Genomic DNA, 17,490 nt, shown 5'->3' on the forward strand with positions numbered 1-17,490 from the left:
AAAAACTGAAGTGTGTAGCCTGCACCATTTCGCAACTAATGAAAATTGCAGAAATGGGTAAATAGGGCGAGGTGGGTGTGAAACAAACGAGGCAAGGATCTATAGGAAACAGGTTAACTAGGTTGTATTTAAGAGAGTAGGGAGGGTTTCCCATGGGACAAAAGTTGCATCGTATCGCAATGACGATAGCCGAAACGGTTGTGAAACCGTTCTCTCCTCCGGCTCTGTAATGGCCCCGCTCGGAATAGTTTCAGAAAAATGGCCCCGCCGGCTGAACTTAAATAAACGCCGGCACAACGCGGTCCTGGATAAAACGATTTATTGGCGTGCCGCGAGTGGATAACGCTATCCATTTGTACGTAATTCCGGGCTATGGCCCACCCTTATCCGAAATTGTTACCGGCCGGAACGAATTTTCTGTTCACGTCCGTGTCCGGCGAAAACACTCGACGTTCGTGGACAAATCCGACCGGTTCTCGCAAGAGAATTTCAATTTTATCCACCATTTTCTATTCTTCTTTCGACGGTTTTTGTAGAGGCTGGATTTAATTAGAGACAATTGGTTTTTATTTTTTTATTCTTGGAAGAATGTTTCAGAAAATGAAGGAAGTTGCTACAATAGAAGCAAGCAGCTCCGGTTTTCAGTAACTTGAATAAGTCTAGAACAATCGACTGAAAACTTCGTCTCGAGTTGAGTATAACGTTCCTAGTTATAAATATTAACACGCTTGAATATGAAATTTATACTTTTCTTTCAGTTGCAACAAATGTCATACAATTTAGATATTTAAATGGTCTCCTTATTGCTGCAAACCCTTTAATTACGATCGTACAACAAATTCATTTGATCAGTGCTCAAATATTTCACTTGAGTTAGAAAAATTTATCAAATGTCCAGCTCGATAAATTGTAAAGTATAAATTAAATAATAAAAAAAGATATTTCATTTCATTTCTACAAATCAATTCATATAATAATATCGAACTCCCACATTCTGCTATTCCAATAGCTCAATTACAATTTTCTCTCTAAATCATTGTCATTAATTACAACGAACTACGCTTCAACCCATTCAAATATCATATACAAATTATAGTATTAGATTACATTAAATTATTGTATTATAAATTACGATACACAGAATATCCTTTCACGCTCATTCTAATGACAAAATTCACTCGCTGTATCTCACACAACAAATAAAGAAATAAAAAATAAATCTAATAATTAAACCTTCATATACCGTAAACGTGAAATATTAAAAGCAATTCCACGTACCCTATTAGACGAGGGAGGTTGTTCCCTTTAATATGGTGTTTGTTTTCTTATTCCGACACGACTTCCCGTTGCGGAAATATCGTTCAATCCGGATCGTAATTCTCTTTACTCTACTCTCTCTTTCTTTCTCGCACAGTATCGGTCCTCTCTCTCGCACTGACCTACCCCAGGCGAGACTCGCGTGCGCTGGTCAGTGGCGCGTTTGACTCGACGCTTTTTTTCCCACTATTGCTACTAGCCACGCGTACGCATTTCCAGCAAAAGAAGTAGGTCACTCCATTCCCGGAATTTCAGCCGCCATTCAGAATTCTCTGCGTTCAGCGCCAAACACTTTGCATCCCTCTGACTCCGAAACCGACCGAGTTATCGATTCGAAAGGAAATGCATTTTCAAGAGTACAAGCGTCTGTCTTTGCCGGATGCATTTGACTTTGAAATTTTGAGTACTTTGTGGAGTTTGTACCTGTGTTAAGAATTTGGTAGGACGGTGCACATTTGAAATGGATATGTCACTTGTTGGTAGTTATGGAATGTGTAGCTTAACACGTTCAGATGGTCATCGGTGATCCACGTTACTACATTTCTTGGAACGATAAAAATAAGTCGAATTTCACGCACCAAAAATTTGTCGTCGATATTAACAGAAAATGTACGATATAATATTTTGAAGAAGTTAAATGTTTTATGTTACGCGATTTATTGCAGTTGCAGGAGAGAAAATATCAAATTCGCATGGTAGTCAACGCGTTAATGATTTAGTGTGTCGTTTGCGTTGTTAATCAGTTAATTATCAAATTTTAGATTAGATACTGAAATATTTGCTATTGCACCTAGACCGAGGGACCTTTAATCGGCCGAATTTCTTTATTCGTCGAATAAATTTGACTTCAGATTTCTATATTTTTCGTTGCAGCTGATATAGGAAATTCCGAGCACAGTCTCAACACGTCTGAGAAACGGATGAGTGTACCGGGTCTTAAAGCCACGCGTTACGTCTTAATTACGTTCGTGTCGTCGGCTGCGAATCCAGGAATTCGTGGAAGGACCGGTAGAAAGAATGTGCCCGGATTAAGCTGGGACGAACGTGACTTAAATCCATTGCAACCCCACGGAACGCCGGAATCGTTTATAACCGTCAGGGTCGCAGTTACGCGCGAGGAACAGCCACGAAATAGAGACAACGGGGCCGTAGGTGAGAACGAAGCTACTTTCAGAGAGAGAAAGATGGAGAAATAGGGTTGAAACTGGTTCCGGAACGAAATAGAGAAGTGGAAGCAGTCTCTCACGAGATAAGGAACGGGGAGTCTGTTGAAGATGAAATAAAGAAACAGTGTGTGTGAGAATAAGAAAGAGGAAGAGGGACGGGGTTTGTGTGTGTGTACGTGTGCTTCTCTACAGGGCGTTCCAAAATACATGGACTCGCGAAAGTATTCGATCGTTTGTAGGAATCTTCTACATCGATATAATTTAAAAAATGCAACTTGGTTGAAAGAATTGTTTTACTTGCTAAGAATTATTTTTTTTTTTTATTTTATTTTGGTTATTTTACAATTTGTCCTTATGGACATTTGGTAAAGTGTTATATCTTGTTGGTGAAGAAAAAAAAATAAAAATAAAAAATAAATATAGCATGTGGGCGGCTATCCCCAGCGGGGTGCCAGCTTCGTTTAAGAATTATGACGAGTATTATTATAGTTTCGATATTTTACACATTTGTTCGTATTATAATCCACGTATTTTAGAACCACCAATTTTCCAAATTTAGTAAATGAAATTTCAAAACGTTTTATGTAACATATATGATGTGTACGTACAAGTTTTCTATGAGCTGCGAACGAGGTAGAAAGAAGGGTTCGCCGACTGATATTTACTCATATCAGTATATTTTTTAGCGTATATCGAAATGGTTTATAATTTGAAAAATAAGCGGCGTCGAGTGTTCAGGATGTACTCTGAAAATATCCTCCACATATTTTGTGACACCTTGTATAATAAGGAAGAAGTTTGTGTGTGTGAAGGTGAAGGTACTGAAGGAAATAAAATAGGGAAAATGTAACGGACAGGGCAACGAATAAGGTGGTAGGCAATAAAGAGATACAGTAAGAGGAGAGGAAATGAAGGGGTGAATTTTGCGAGGGAATTGCGGCAAGCAAAAGACACGGCTGGTGAATAAAAACAACTAAGGAGAATATTTTGAAGTTCTCCGATAGCTAATGCAAATTTCGACGAATAATATACAAATTGTATCAACACTTCAATCAGATGCACCGATTAGCATTCTGCATAAACTGATCGCTTTGCGATATGAATAAATATGAGCCATAAGTATTTCGAATGATATGTAATAAATTTTGAAATTTATTTTCAAACAATGCACGTATGTATCTGATATGATGGAACATAGTATGACAATCTTGTTAAAAAAACGGTCATCGTTTGGAGAATCAATTAACGATAATAAAAAATTTAATCGATACATTCAATTTATAATGGAAATAAATATTCCACGATAAAACGCAAAATATGAAAAATATCCCAAAATATCTCTCACCTCCGTGTTAACGGATGAATAACGCAAACGACATCGTACCGTAACGCGCTCGTATTATCCCACATCATCACGAGCAAATCTCTGGTTCAGCCTCGCGAATGTCTTCCGTAGAATGTCTCTCATTTGCGTGCTGCTGCGACCAAGCTTCAAGCTATCAGCTTAACGCCTCGATGAGTCCGAATCGTTCCTCGATTCGTCGTCGATTCGTATACGTGTCTTCGAGAAGAAGCTAATCCGATGACATCGTATTTTCAACCGGGCCGAAGCTCTATCTGTGTCGCGGCGATTGAATATCCCAGCCTCGACAGGAAAGAGAGTTACGATATTGAGCAAGAATGGAAAAAGGTGAAGCAGCTTCGAGAATATTTAAGACGGTTTCGAGGTCCTATTTCCGCTAGATGATAAAAGGAAAAAGACAAAAGTGAATGTAACGAGGTATGAAAAACGATAAGGAATCCTCTAAGGAGAACGAGGAATTTTCTTATTTTAATCGAAGGCGCGAGTTGTTTTAACAGAATAAGTATACAGGGTGTCGTATAATTGGTGATATAATTATGGTGCGATTCTAGGTGTAAGAATAACTCAAAAATATATTATACGTATTGTTTTTTCGTCCAGTCGCGGGGAGACGCGATCGCATTGAGACGCGTCAACGGAACTCGTAAATTCCCGTTACGATTATACGAATCGACACCGCGAGCAGGGCGATCCCCTTATTTCTGTTAGGATAATAGGGGTGTTTGTGGTTGAATAACTGTAGTCTACAGTTATATAATATAGATATATTTACACTAGATTACAACACGTAGAACATAGACAGAAAATGTTTTGATGTCGGCGGAAAGTACACTGATTGACCCGAGGGTTGATAGCGTTAGCGCGTTGAATGCCGAGAACGTGTTAGAATAGTAGACGTGACTGCCCGATGAGCGAAAGAACAGTAGAGTTGACTATCCGAGGTATGTTAGAGCAAAGTACTTGACTGTCCGAGGAGTAGAAGAGAAGTGATTGACCCATCTCGTACTATTTAGGAGGAAAGCTCGATGTGGGTGTACCCTTCCTGAACTAAGGACGCGGATTCGTTGTTCACACCCTTCGGTAGAAAAGGGAGGGTAACGAATTAATAAACAAAATACGAGGAGAAAGTCTCCTGCAGATATGGCTCATGGGTGTCCTTGTTTTTGGGAAAAATCAGCTGTTTCGCGGGGCACATCTGTTTTCTCCGTAATTAGCAAGAGTGTGCAACAAACCCAAGGACCGTTCAAAGGATCATCCTTAAACCGAAAATACTTGTGTGAATAGAAGTTAAGCTGGAAAGATTCGGTTTATGGTGGTTCCTTGGGTTTCTTGCAGGTCAGTGTAACGAGGGTTACGCGGCCAGACTGAAAAGGACGTCGCACGGACCATCTAGCGGAACGTAACACGTATAGTGAAAGGAATTTGGGAAAAGACGAAACTTCTAACTTGCCAATTTACTCATATTATTAGATTAATTTTATAAGAACGGTTTTCCTATTGTTTACGGTTTTCCTTATTGTTTAGGCAACACAACGTTGGACAAAGGGCTTACAAAATAAAATGGTGAATAAATCACGCGGAAAATTTTAATTCTAGTTTCTTAATACCTACTATAAATACGTTTGTATCGATAACTACGATGACTTTTTTTGGAGATTTATATTTGCAAAATAAAAATGTTGAAATGCCATACATACTACCATACATATTTACCCTAGACTCGTAGCCCTTTTTGTTATAAAGCTTTCGATTACTTTTTATTCATAAGCTTTACAACGTGTTTATTCAGGAATATTTTGAAGAAGATTCCTCAAATACATATCAGCTCAATCGCAACCTTCATACGATTGAAACACGTGATTTACATTCCTCTGGGATTATTTCACTAATAAAATCGCGCACGAACACGAAACTACCCCATGTTTCCAGCGATCCATCACCTCCGTTCCCAAATTCCAGTGCAACGATTCAACATTCAAAAATCCTCTGTTTCAAATATAATCCACAACATGGACCGATTTCATCTGGATACGAGATTGTCGAACATTTATACCACCCCTTCCCTCCTGATGACACGTGAGCCCGCGGGTTTACAACGTGCTCAGTACGCGTTTCCTGTTTGCTATTAAATAAAGCCTTTAGCCTCGTCTGGACGAAACTAACGACGGGCGTTTACCGTGCAAATACCACTGCCATTAGTCGGGCGAGCAGAAGAGGATACAGTCGAGGGCAAAAATAAGTGGACAAGCAGTGGAAGTATGTAGGTATCAACGAAGTTTAATCGAATTAGTACTAGCGTTATATACTTCAGTTTTATTTATTGTAGTATTTAGTTAGAGAGCAAAAGAGTACAAATCAAATTTTAAATGAAACTGCATAAGTGAATAAGTGTATGCTAATATATTCCTGTCTTTCGCTAACAGTTCTAATAGTACAAGTCAACATCAATTCTTTCCCGTCCTTTTACCTGAGATTCTAACAGTATACACTGGCGTGCAAAATTTTGCGGCCAGTTAAATTTTTCACTTTATGTTTGTAATGAAATATTTCAAAGAATTTTAAGTAATATTATGCAACTACGTAACGATATTTCCGTCGATCATATTATTTTCTTTTACTTTTTATACTCTCATATTTAATATTACTCAACATTTTTTAAATATCGTTTTTCGAATATAAGGTTAAAAGCTAGTTTATTCGAAATTTTTGCACGCCACTGTATGTCGAAAATACGATACAATACGATATAGTTGCGCTTTAAATACTATAGGTGCTTCTTTGCAAAACTAATAATTCTCACTTATGTATGTTCTTGTCTTTACCCAACAAAAGATATATCCTTGTAGTACGTAAAAATTATGTAATAAATAATTGAAATTAATACTTACATTTTTGTGTGAGTAAGGCGTATTTAATGAAACTTCATTGATTTTCCTATTTTCCACTATTTGTGCACTTATTTTTGTGCCCGATTGTATTAGCAAGTTAAGAGGTAAATTTATACGATCGCGGCGTTGAAACACACTGCATCATCGACGCTACTTTCGTTAATCAGCCAATCACCCCCTGTTGGTGATTACGCGATGATTCACTACGCTGTTTTTAACCATCGATGTCCAGACTGATTCGTTCAATTTTGTCCGGCTTTGTATTTTATTCGCGTGTAAGTTCGATCGAAACGATACCATTGTCACGGCTGCTGTGTTTGACCGATTTCACGTTGATAAAACACCGGTCCCCCTGTGTGACCCCATGAGCTTGTTAATCAGTTGCTTTGACTTCTTTATTGCTTGTATTTCAGGGTATTACCGCTCCCAGGATCGCGTGCACCCGGAAATTGATTGGAATTGGTCAGCTTTGTAACACAGATTAGATCTGTTGTTAAACCGGGAACTCAGCGCGTGATTCTGTTGCTTGTTGTAATTAAGCTTTTTAATTTGTGTGTAATTGGCGGTGGGTCGATTTCAATAATTGCGAGCAAGTTTCTAGTTAGTCTTTAATTTTAATAGTTAGTTTTTAATTGTGCGATTATATTAATAGCGACAAGTTCACGTTTTTAATTCTTTTTCAAGAGAACGACACAGTGCAAGCACATTTTAATTGCGCGGATAAACTACATTTTTTAATAATGCAATGTTGATTGACAACACGTGAGAAATTAATTTGTAAAATATTGAATTAAATTATTTTTTAAAAGTACAATATTGCAATCCACGTCTATTCACAAGGAAAAGTAATACAACCGGCAGTCGTGGCCGAGTGGTTAAGGCGTCTGACTAGAAATCAGATTCCCTCTGGGAGCGTAGGTTCGAGTCCTACCGACTGCGAAAAATGTTGAAATTTATTTTTTTCATGTTCAAAAATTTCTAACACAATTTTTTGTATCAATATATAATAACTCTTCATTTAATATATGTGAACATTACTGTACACATAGCTTGGGTTATGCTGTACATATACGATTTATATATCATTTTTATATATAATTACGAATTCTATACGATTATAAAATATATTACAAAAATAAAATACATACACAATTTTTAATACATTGACATACAAATTAAATTACAACTGTACTCTATTTTCAATTTCATTTGCTTCTATATAACCTAACGTTTCCCTATTGGTAATAAATTTTGTATTTTATAATTAAATATATAAAACCACTCAGAAAGCACCCTTCCCATCCCCCATGTACTGGGTACATGGGGTGAACGATCATCGATGACCGAAGAATTGAAACAAAGTCAATTCCTCGAGTCCTCCTCACGCTCAGGAAAGGGTGCCACGACTCGTCATCGTGGCTGTACGTATTCAACCGTTTGGCTGATGTTCAATGAATATATACTATAGAATTGATCCTTTGAAGTATAATATTAACTTGTACAGCCTCGACGATGCCTATTTCTAACAGCCTGTGTACTGTTTCTACTGCGGGAACTCGTTTAACTGCTTGGCCACCTACAAGGAAAATCTTGAACTAGTGTCAAATGATTTCATGCGTTGTGTAGCTATAGAATGATATTGTAATAAAATCACAGATAACATATAAGATAATTGAATAGCGTTTCTTAAATGGAACCACACATTTTTTTCTACACCATTCGGTAGATTTTTTAATTCTCTACAAAAAAGTATTAATGTTATTGGGCGGAAAAATGAATAGCCATCTTTCCTACTTTCAAAAATCATAGAAGATGATATAGAAGATTATATCGCTCCCATTGTTAGCTTTTTTTCTTTCAATATACGTTGATCTCAAAACTCTTAACCCGTAATTGCAGATATAGGGATGAAAACATCGTGGCAAAGTTGCAGGAGTCGACGTGATTGCATTTTAATTAAAGGATTGAATCTGCCACTAGCTACTAGGAGCGGCCACTAGCTACGATTCAACAATTAATTAACAGTTGCAGCTCTTGTCGTTGACAGTTGCCTAGACGGAAAAAAAATTTATACAGAAAGTTCCTGTTTCCATCATCCGCGTAACGTGCTCTCGAAACAACGAAAGTTCAACGATCGTATCCGGCTACTTTCCGTTGTATTCCACGCGTCGAACGAAATTGGAATAAACAATTCATCAGATACTCTGACACGATGGAATTTGTTGAAACTTCGGACGGAGAATTTCATTGAACTGCGTATAACGAATTCTCGTTCGGATTCAGATTTTATTGCGTCCTGGAAACGCAACTTTTACAGTGTTGTACTTTAGAGTAAAAAAGAAAAGAAATATGCCAAAGAAATTCCTTTGAAGATATTCTTTTCCTTAGTGGTTCAAGAACTATTCTATAGAAGTCCTCCTATTATTTAATAATTACTTTTCTGCCCTACATCATCCTTTTTAAGTAGTTATGAATATACATACGTATAGTAATTCTTGAATATAACACAATTATTTACTACTACCACATTAGTATAGCCAGATTCTATGGCTCAGATACTAATTTCTCTTTTTTCTCATTTTTTCGCCCATATTTCCAGTATAAGGCCGCTCTTATCCACAGACAACACCTAATTCAATTTTCACTTATCAGTTCTTTTTTCCTTACATTTACCAAAAACACGCCAACACTTTTGTCAACGTTAGTGTCACTTTCAATTAATATTACCACACAATTGCATATTATATATACCCGTAGGTATCTTATTTTCACGATGTGATTCAAATTCTAGTTATTTATACATTACTGTATCGAGATTATAGAGATTCTTCGTGTTCTGCTATTAATAGGATTCGCATTATCTTTTTCAAATAACCCAGCCGAATTTGCTCGACGCACGGAGTACCAACGTTCAATTTACTCGTCTATCCATGACGGCAATGATAACAATGCTCGAGCGATCCGGTCACGGTGGCCCGGTTCTTTCGTCAGTGGCATTTGCATGACACAACGGCGAATTAGCCGAACGCCAGTGCCAGTGGTCCAGCGAACGGTTTCGTTGCTGGTGTTTTCGCTGTTCGGCGTCGAAACGCGGGTGGACGCGTGGGCGTCGCTGAGTAACCCGCACGCACCAGTGGGTGGACACGTGTGCCGCTTGTTTGGCCGCGTGCAATGGCCCACAGCGACGTGCCAAGACGCCGGTAAACAATGCGAACATACATTACACTTACAAGCACCCACTATCCACCATTGTGTACGCACCCCTTGTTCCCATTGCCTTTCGGCTTTCTATCTTTTTGCTCTCTTTTTCGACTGTTTTTTTTTGTTACTCTGCAACTCGTTTCGCACCTTCTATTTGTCGTTTGTTTTGCAGTGTTTCGGCTGTTTGTTTGGTGAGGCTGGATTTTCATTATTTCGTAGGTGGTTCAGCTATCTGGCGACTTCTCTGAGATTTTATAAAAGGGGATGAAAATGCAGGGTAGTGTTTTTGTTTGGAAGACTGATGTGGATTTTCTTGCAATCTATTTGATTGGAGAATAGATTTTTATATAGTAATAATTGGAGTGGTAATTGGAGTGGTAAGAGACATTGGCAAAATGTTAAAAGTGCAGTTATTTGATTATGAAAATTGATGTAGCAACTATAGTGTAGTAATTTGTAATTTAAATTGAAGTACATTTATAATTAACCATATTTGTGCTATATTTGACATTAAATTTTAAGTATGTTTGTAATTTGATTTTAAATATTTTCTAAATAAAAAGTGCAGCCACAGATAAGTACATACTGTAGGTATGAGTACAATTTCAGATCTTAATAAATTGAAATATTTTATTAATATCCAGATACGAAACGTATATTTTAATTACATTACAGTAAAATACATTCCACTAAATGGCATCCATTATTGAAACGTGTCAAAAAGTTGATCACGTGTTAATTAATCATTCAAGTTTCATCGTTGTTGTCTCGTTACATTCGAATTCAATAATATTCGCAGAGATAACCGCAATATCTATTAAACAAATAGACGTGTCGTTAATCAATTGGTGGTCGCAACCAATTATATTCATAGACGTTATGTCCTTTATTTCGGACCAGTTAAATCGATCCAATTTGCGATATGACATAATAATTAATTGTCGGTTTGGTTATATTTGTTGTCCTGATTATTATTTGAAAAGCTAGATCAGTCACAGAAACGAAAATCAGAAGATTTTTTAAAAGAAATTACTATGCACTTTTTAGTGCAAAATTTTACAAACTAGATGTCTTAGAAAATATATTTTTTAATAGAAATAACTTATAAATTGACGTCAATTGCAGTTAGTTATAAAATTGTTTTCAAACCGGAAAAAGATATTCTAGCAAATCAAATTCAAGAAGTACAAAAATTAAGCGTGTAATTAGAAAAAAAGATTGAATAAAATAAGTGATTAATTGAGAGGTGGAAAAATTGTCCCTCCGGTTCTTCTCTTTCTTTCAAATCATAAATCTAAAAATAACGATTAATTACTTGTCCTTAATATAATCTGTTCTATTCTCTTTTGTTCAGACCTTCTACTTTTCTTAGAGATTTATTCATTAAAACTGTCACAGTTTCTTCCTCATTTATTTTACATTCGTTTTACTCATTTGTTTTTCGGCGTTGTTTTATCAAGCGTTGTTAACAACAATGTTTGTCGAATCTTTACTTGCGTTTGTTTCTCCATCTTATTCCAGGTTTTTGATTTTTGTGCTTTTTTCCAGTTCAACGTTACTATATTCGAACAGTTTTGTTCCTATTTGCCTTCTTTCGATTCTTTTCTACTATTTTATTTTTCCCTTTAGTCCTTTATCCATCCCTTCTTTTCGTATTTTTATCGTTAGCTTTTCAGCTTAACGTCTATAAGACTGGATTGCAATCAACTATCGAAACGAAGTTTATTCGATAAAATAACAAAAAATGAAAATTGCATGATTTCTACCGTATAAAATTTGAATAGAAAATAAAATTGTATAATTATTTTATTATTACATTGTAAAATTAATATTCATTATTATTATTTATTGTATATTCATAAATTTATAATAGATTATTCCGAGGAAAATATTTGAAGATCATTATTTTTTCTTCTTCTTTGATGCAAGTGATATCCTCATCCGAACGGTTTACATGTTTTCTCTACTTTGCAACTAATTGGAAGGATGCAGGAAAGTTTGGCTAGCGGAAGTTCGCTGCTTCCACGGCGAGAAGTGTCCCAGCATTAATTAAAGAACTTTCTGCCTACCAGAGAACTGGTGTTTTATTTTTTAAATTTTCAACGGTAGCCTGCACCCTCTTCATTTATTTCGCTCGAATAATTATTTACGATCATCTTAAAATTAGTTGATCATCGTCTTCCACGATAACTTTTCATTCGTGCCGGCCAATTTTACTAATTTTTTCGTTTTCTTCTCAATATTGTGTTTCAAAACCTATTATTTATTACAAATAATATCACAAATTATCTCTTGTTGCTTATAAATTCAATAGAGAAAAAGCTAATTTATCATATTATTTTTATGTCGAACCGATATAAATTGTTAATTTACATCCGGATCAAAGAGACAATTCCATCATCCCTCTAAAATTTATAATCAATTTATTTTCAATTTATTTTACTTGAAGACTTTAGTTCCCTTTCTCTTGGAAAGTAATTTAAGTTTAATATTTTGATTATCAAAAACCACTCAGAAAGCACCCTTCCCATCCCCCATGTACTGGGTACATGGGGTGAACGATCATCGATGACCGAAGAATTGAAACAAAGTCAATTCCTCGAGTCCTCCTCACGCTCAGGAAAGGGTGCCACGACTCGTCATCGTGGCTGTACGTATTCAACCGTTTGGCTGATGTTCAATGAATATATACTATAGAATTGATCCTTTGAAGTATAATATTAACTTGTACAGCCTCGCCGATGCCTATTTCTAACAGCCTGTGTACTGTTTCTACTGCGGGAACTCGTTTAACTGCTTGGCCACCTACAAGGAGAATCTTGAACTAGTGTCAAATGATAGTCCTTTTAAAGCATTTGTAAATCATGTTAAATGTAATATATGTACTTAGATCAAATTAATTAGCGTGTACATGTATATTATAATAAATACAATGGCGTGCCTTATTTTCTATTTCTATAGTCCCTGTAAATACAATTGAAAGATGAAGAAAAGTATAAAATCATATTCAAACATCTTTAAATTCCTGAGATCTGTTAAAATGTTTCATTCAATTTGACGTATATATAAATTAATGTCAGTTGGTTTAATAAGGTTATTAGAGATACTTACTGGATCGAGGGAATCTTTAAAAAGAAAGAAAAGGATTCGCCCTCTTCTCAAATCGACAAAGTGGAAACAAAAATAGAGATACCGCGAAGAAACAGAAGAATCCAGAATAAACAAAGAGCACGACAATACGTTGTTTCTAACAAACAGTTTGGAACGTTTAATTGATTCGAACAACAAAATTGGCCTGAGCACCATGGCGGGACACGAAGATTTTGTCTGGGGCGCAATTACTCGTATCGCTAACGAGCGCGGGGCACGCAAACGGCTTCGCCCCTGGTAACCGACCCTTGGCGAGCCGATTTTCGTTCATTCGGATTAATTAAAAAACCACGGCACGAAGCATTATCCTATTGACGTTGTTTCATTACCAGGGCTGAAACGACGCGCGGCTTCGTCGAAGCCACGATCCCGTAAGATTGTATCGCGCATGATTTACTAACTTTTTGCGCAAAGATAATGGGCCCGGGGCCGAGAAGTGAACCGATAGCCAATTTCTTCCGCCGATATACTCGAACGATACAAGAACGAAGCGCGCGAGTGATGCGCGTACGCATGCGCGCAGCTTGCACGGTAATCTCGTTTTTATCGGGCTCTCTCGCAAAATCCTCCAATTAGCGCGCATAACATTACCGTAATTACAGTACCTACCGAGGCAACCGCAGCATCATCATATCGATAGGGTTAATACGCCCTCGAAAAACCGTCCAGGGGCCCCCCATCTTTTTCTCCTTCCATCAAATTATGCACCACGCCTGCCTTCTTCTCCTCCAACCCTGTTTTCTTCATCTTAGCCCTCGCGCGTCCTCGCGTTTTTCACCCTTTCAATCCTAAGACTAACGTCGTACAAGACGCAATATTTGACACGTTGAGAAACAGTGTAGCTCGGTCTCAAGAATTCATTTATTTTTATTTATTTTTGTGAAAATACAGATAAAGAAAAAAGAGATATTTAGATGTTCATATCCAAATACGGCGAAATTTAACATCCAGCAATTGCACTGTGACACGTGCAGGTTTGTGGATTGGATTGAAATAAATTCTCTGAAATTGGAGACTTGAACACTTTATTGGAGGTAATGGGAGATCTATGTTCTTGTTCACCGTGCGCATCGATGTAGCTTGGTGATTTTTGGGTATATGTAATTTCTGGATTATAAAGTTTTCTGTTCTTTCCAATTGAGGCTTTTAAGTTAGAAGAGAGAAATGTACACAGCCACGTTGGATTCAGTGAGCGACGTGATCATATGCATTAATATCTCTAAGAATTATTTTTATATGACCGTCATATTGAACAAAATTTGTAGATATTTTCTTTATGGTGACATATGTTTATAGGATTTCCTAGTTCGTAATTATTTTGAAAATTCGTGTAGAATATATTATTTCAAACGCAATATATAAGATATATGTATATACTGACGTATATGTCAATGGCACACGTTGTGTGTAGGTGACATGTGTTACAAACCACCACGGTATAGGATCGTTTAGGAGTTAGGGGAGAAAAGGAAGTCAAACATAAAAATCGGTTTTCTGAAATATTAGAAAGATTATTTTAAACAAGAAGTATTATTGGACAGTACGTCAGGAATAAATATAACAACTAGCTATAAAAAGTGTAATATAAATGAATCTACGTATCTATAGTGTTTCTAATCTCTTAGAAAATTTTCCTGAATCTTTCTTATCAATTTCTTTATTTATCGATCAATTATTAATTTCGCGATCATTCAAATTTCTACTAAAAACCACTTAACAAATTAAATTTAAAAGAGTATTATCTATTAATTTAAAGGAACATCACTTATTTTTTGTTGAACAACAAAGCAGAATTGCAAGTGAATCGCCACACGGAGAAACACATTCGAAAGATTACGCGTATGTTACAGATAACATTGGTCTAAATGCTGCAAAACTCTCACGGATCTTAAGCTTCCTTTACGATTCTAAGGTCTCCGGATCTGCAGGGTAATAAATCCAAGGTGCATTAGGAAACTTGGTAAGAATACAAGGCGCGTTACACGTCGCTTGTAACAAGCTATACAATAGCTCCACGGTGGAAACTGGAAGCCAGCACCCGTATCGTTCTGGAGTGACAACCAGCTTAAGATGTAATAAGACTGCGATAACAAGCAGAGTTCCCGCACGGATCGTACTTGACAACACGGTTTTACAGTCATTCCGCTCTGGATAGCAGCTCGCTAGATTTGGATTTAATCCTTCGCCTCTCGCGATACGCACGCACAACCTGCAACATCTTCAAACAATGCTTGACGCGTTCTAGACTTAATTGAAACATCTTCACGACGCTCAACGATTGACGAATGCCACTTTCTCAGGCTTGTACGATGTTATAACAGTTCGTTAAAATTGACTTGCGTTACTCGAATCATGTTTGAAAAGTGTTGCTGGTACTTATCGTTAGCCATTTCCTCGAATATAATTATGTACAGATTTACTGATCCTATAATTTAGTGTTGTTTTTCTCTGACTTAGGATTTTTAGCACTTTCTTACTAGATTTGCGACGTGAAATTATGTTGGTTGTAAATCAATTGCTGAGATGGCCATTCGTATTCTGAGCGTTGATGTATCTTAGCTTCTGCGATAAATATAAAATGCGAGACTTAAAATCTATTTCGATTTCTTTTATAACTATATCTTGCGTGGTCCCAAAAAATTAGACGGTTTGCGAATTGATTGAAAAGCTTGTAATTCATTAATCCATATATATTTCGTAGACTAATATTCATAATCCATTAAATGTCGATATAATTTATAAAAATTAATATTTGATTGTAATTGTTTATGTATTGTTGTCATTTTTACCGACTATTGTCCCTGTTATCATTGTAATATAATAATCCGCCGTTTTCGATACACAGTACATTTGTGATAGTAAGAAAGAATTGATAAATTCCACAGAACTTCCCTCTCAGTTTTCTTATTTCTCGATCCATCCTATTTTCCTTATTTCATAATCAACGTCTATAAAATTTTATATCACAATCAAATCGAAACACCTCGCCTCAGTTTCAATACCCATAACACGTAAAAAGGATAAATTTACCCCAAAACAACGAAATAAACTACGCAACAGAAATTTGCATAAAAATTCATGAAATATGTATATCTAACCCTTAAAAATACGATAGCTATAGGAAAGTAAAATATTTTCTAAGTAGTACTATTCATAGAAACGTGAAGAAAACAGTAAAACCGAAAATCCTACAACAAAATCTTAACAGGACTAATAGAATTAGAACATCGAAGCGTCCTAAGTATACAGGATATTTATGCAAATTCATAATTTTATAAAGACAAATAAAGGAATAGAATGCAAGCAGAAATTAGTTTTACCTATTACATATTTTAACTGGTGCTAATTACATCGTAATGATATATATTTCTTTATTTATTTTAATTAATTTTAATTTATTTTATTTATTCACTTATGTATTTTATATATTTTTGCGTGTTACGTGCATTCTGTATCTTTCTCACTTTTTCCCCCATAAATACATAAAAATCCGCAGTCGCAAGAAAACAACAAAATATGTAACAAGTATAAAACACCCAGAAAGAAAAGCTCGTCACGGAGGAATATCACTGTGCACGCAAAGTTTCCACACGGTGTAATTAACTCAACAAAGTCTGCGTCCGCCTTGGTAAGTTTCTGAGGGGGTGGTTTACAACTGTCGTTGTCCACGTGCTCTGCCTCCGCGTATCAGAAGGGTTGGAAGCAGTCCGCACATAAATTTAGCTGGACTAGAGCCGCAGATGCGAGTCGTCGTCGTCGTGGTGACTTGGCCTGCGACCAAAGCTGATCGCGTTACGAAGTAGCCTGACCAAAGTAATGGGGGCGCCTTCTCCAGGGTTTCATTATTTTTGAGAAACCGGCGGTCATCAGACGGCAACTTCGGGCAAAGAATTCTTAAAGATCTTCATCGTCAGATCTTTATTTTTCCATTTTTCTTTCATCTTCTTGTTTTTCGATTATATTCTTGAAATCATGAAGATCTTCCTCGTTTATGTTCTAGAAGATGGGAACAACTTTCCAAGGAAAATGAACGTTTTAGTTACATAAAAGAAGTTGCTCGAGGTCTTTTATGGTTTACGTAAACGTTATACCTGACGAAGTAGAGTATAACGTAAGAAGGTATACACAGTTATGCGCGAAAGTTTATGTACGCTTTATAAAAATGAACATCTTTATCCAAATAAAGCGGACCAAGATTTTGTACGATTTGCCTGAACTTTGTGTATCTGATGAAATAGATACGTACAGTCGTCTCGAAAGATCTATAAACATTTTATAAACAGGACAATTTGCTTAAACAAAACATCCATAGCATCATATAATAATTGTTTTATGTACATCGACCACATGATCAAATTATATCAATTCTTATCAGACAGATTCGTAACATTATCAAGTCAATCTT

The 17,490-nt window shown here is 36.4% G+C and overlaps 1 protein-coding gene and 3 non-coding genes across 4 annotated transcripts in view; 1 reads left to right on the top strand and 3 right to left on the bottom strand.

Annotated features, from left to right (window-relative positions):
- The window catches only part of LOC132909885 (mannosyl-oligosaccharide 1,2-alpha-mannosidase IA), a 689,092-nt gene that overhangs the window by 505,730 nt on the left and 165,872 nt on the right, over positions 1-17,490 (bottom strand). The window lies entirely within an intron of this gene.
- On the top strand, positions 7,592-7,673 carry Trnas-aga (transfer RNA serine (anticodon AGA)). The gene has a single exon. It is a non-coding gene; the product is annotated as a tRNA-Ser (tRNA).
- LOC132910228 (small nucleolar RNA U3) lies at positions 8,012-8,227 on the bottom strand. The gene has a single exon (XR_009658718.1). It is a non-coding gene; the product is annotated as a small nucleolar RNA U3 (small nucleolar RNA).
- Positions 12,442-12,657, bottom strand: LOC132910229 (small nucleolar RNA U3). Its single transcript, XR_009658719.1, has one exon. It is a non-coding gene; the product is annotated as a small nucleolar RNA U3 (small nucleolar RNA).

Source organism: Bombus pascuorum, chromosome 8 (assembly GCF_905332965.1).
Source record: "Bombus pascuorum chromosome 8, iyBomPasc1.1, whole genome shotgun sequence".
Taxonomy (NCBI): Eukaryota; Metazoa; Arthropoda; class Insecta; order Hymenoptera; family Apidae; genus Bombus; species Bombus pascuorum.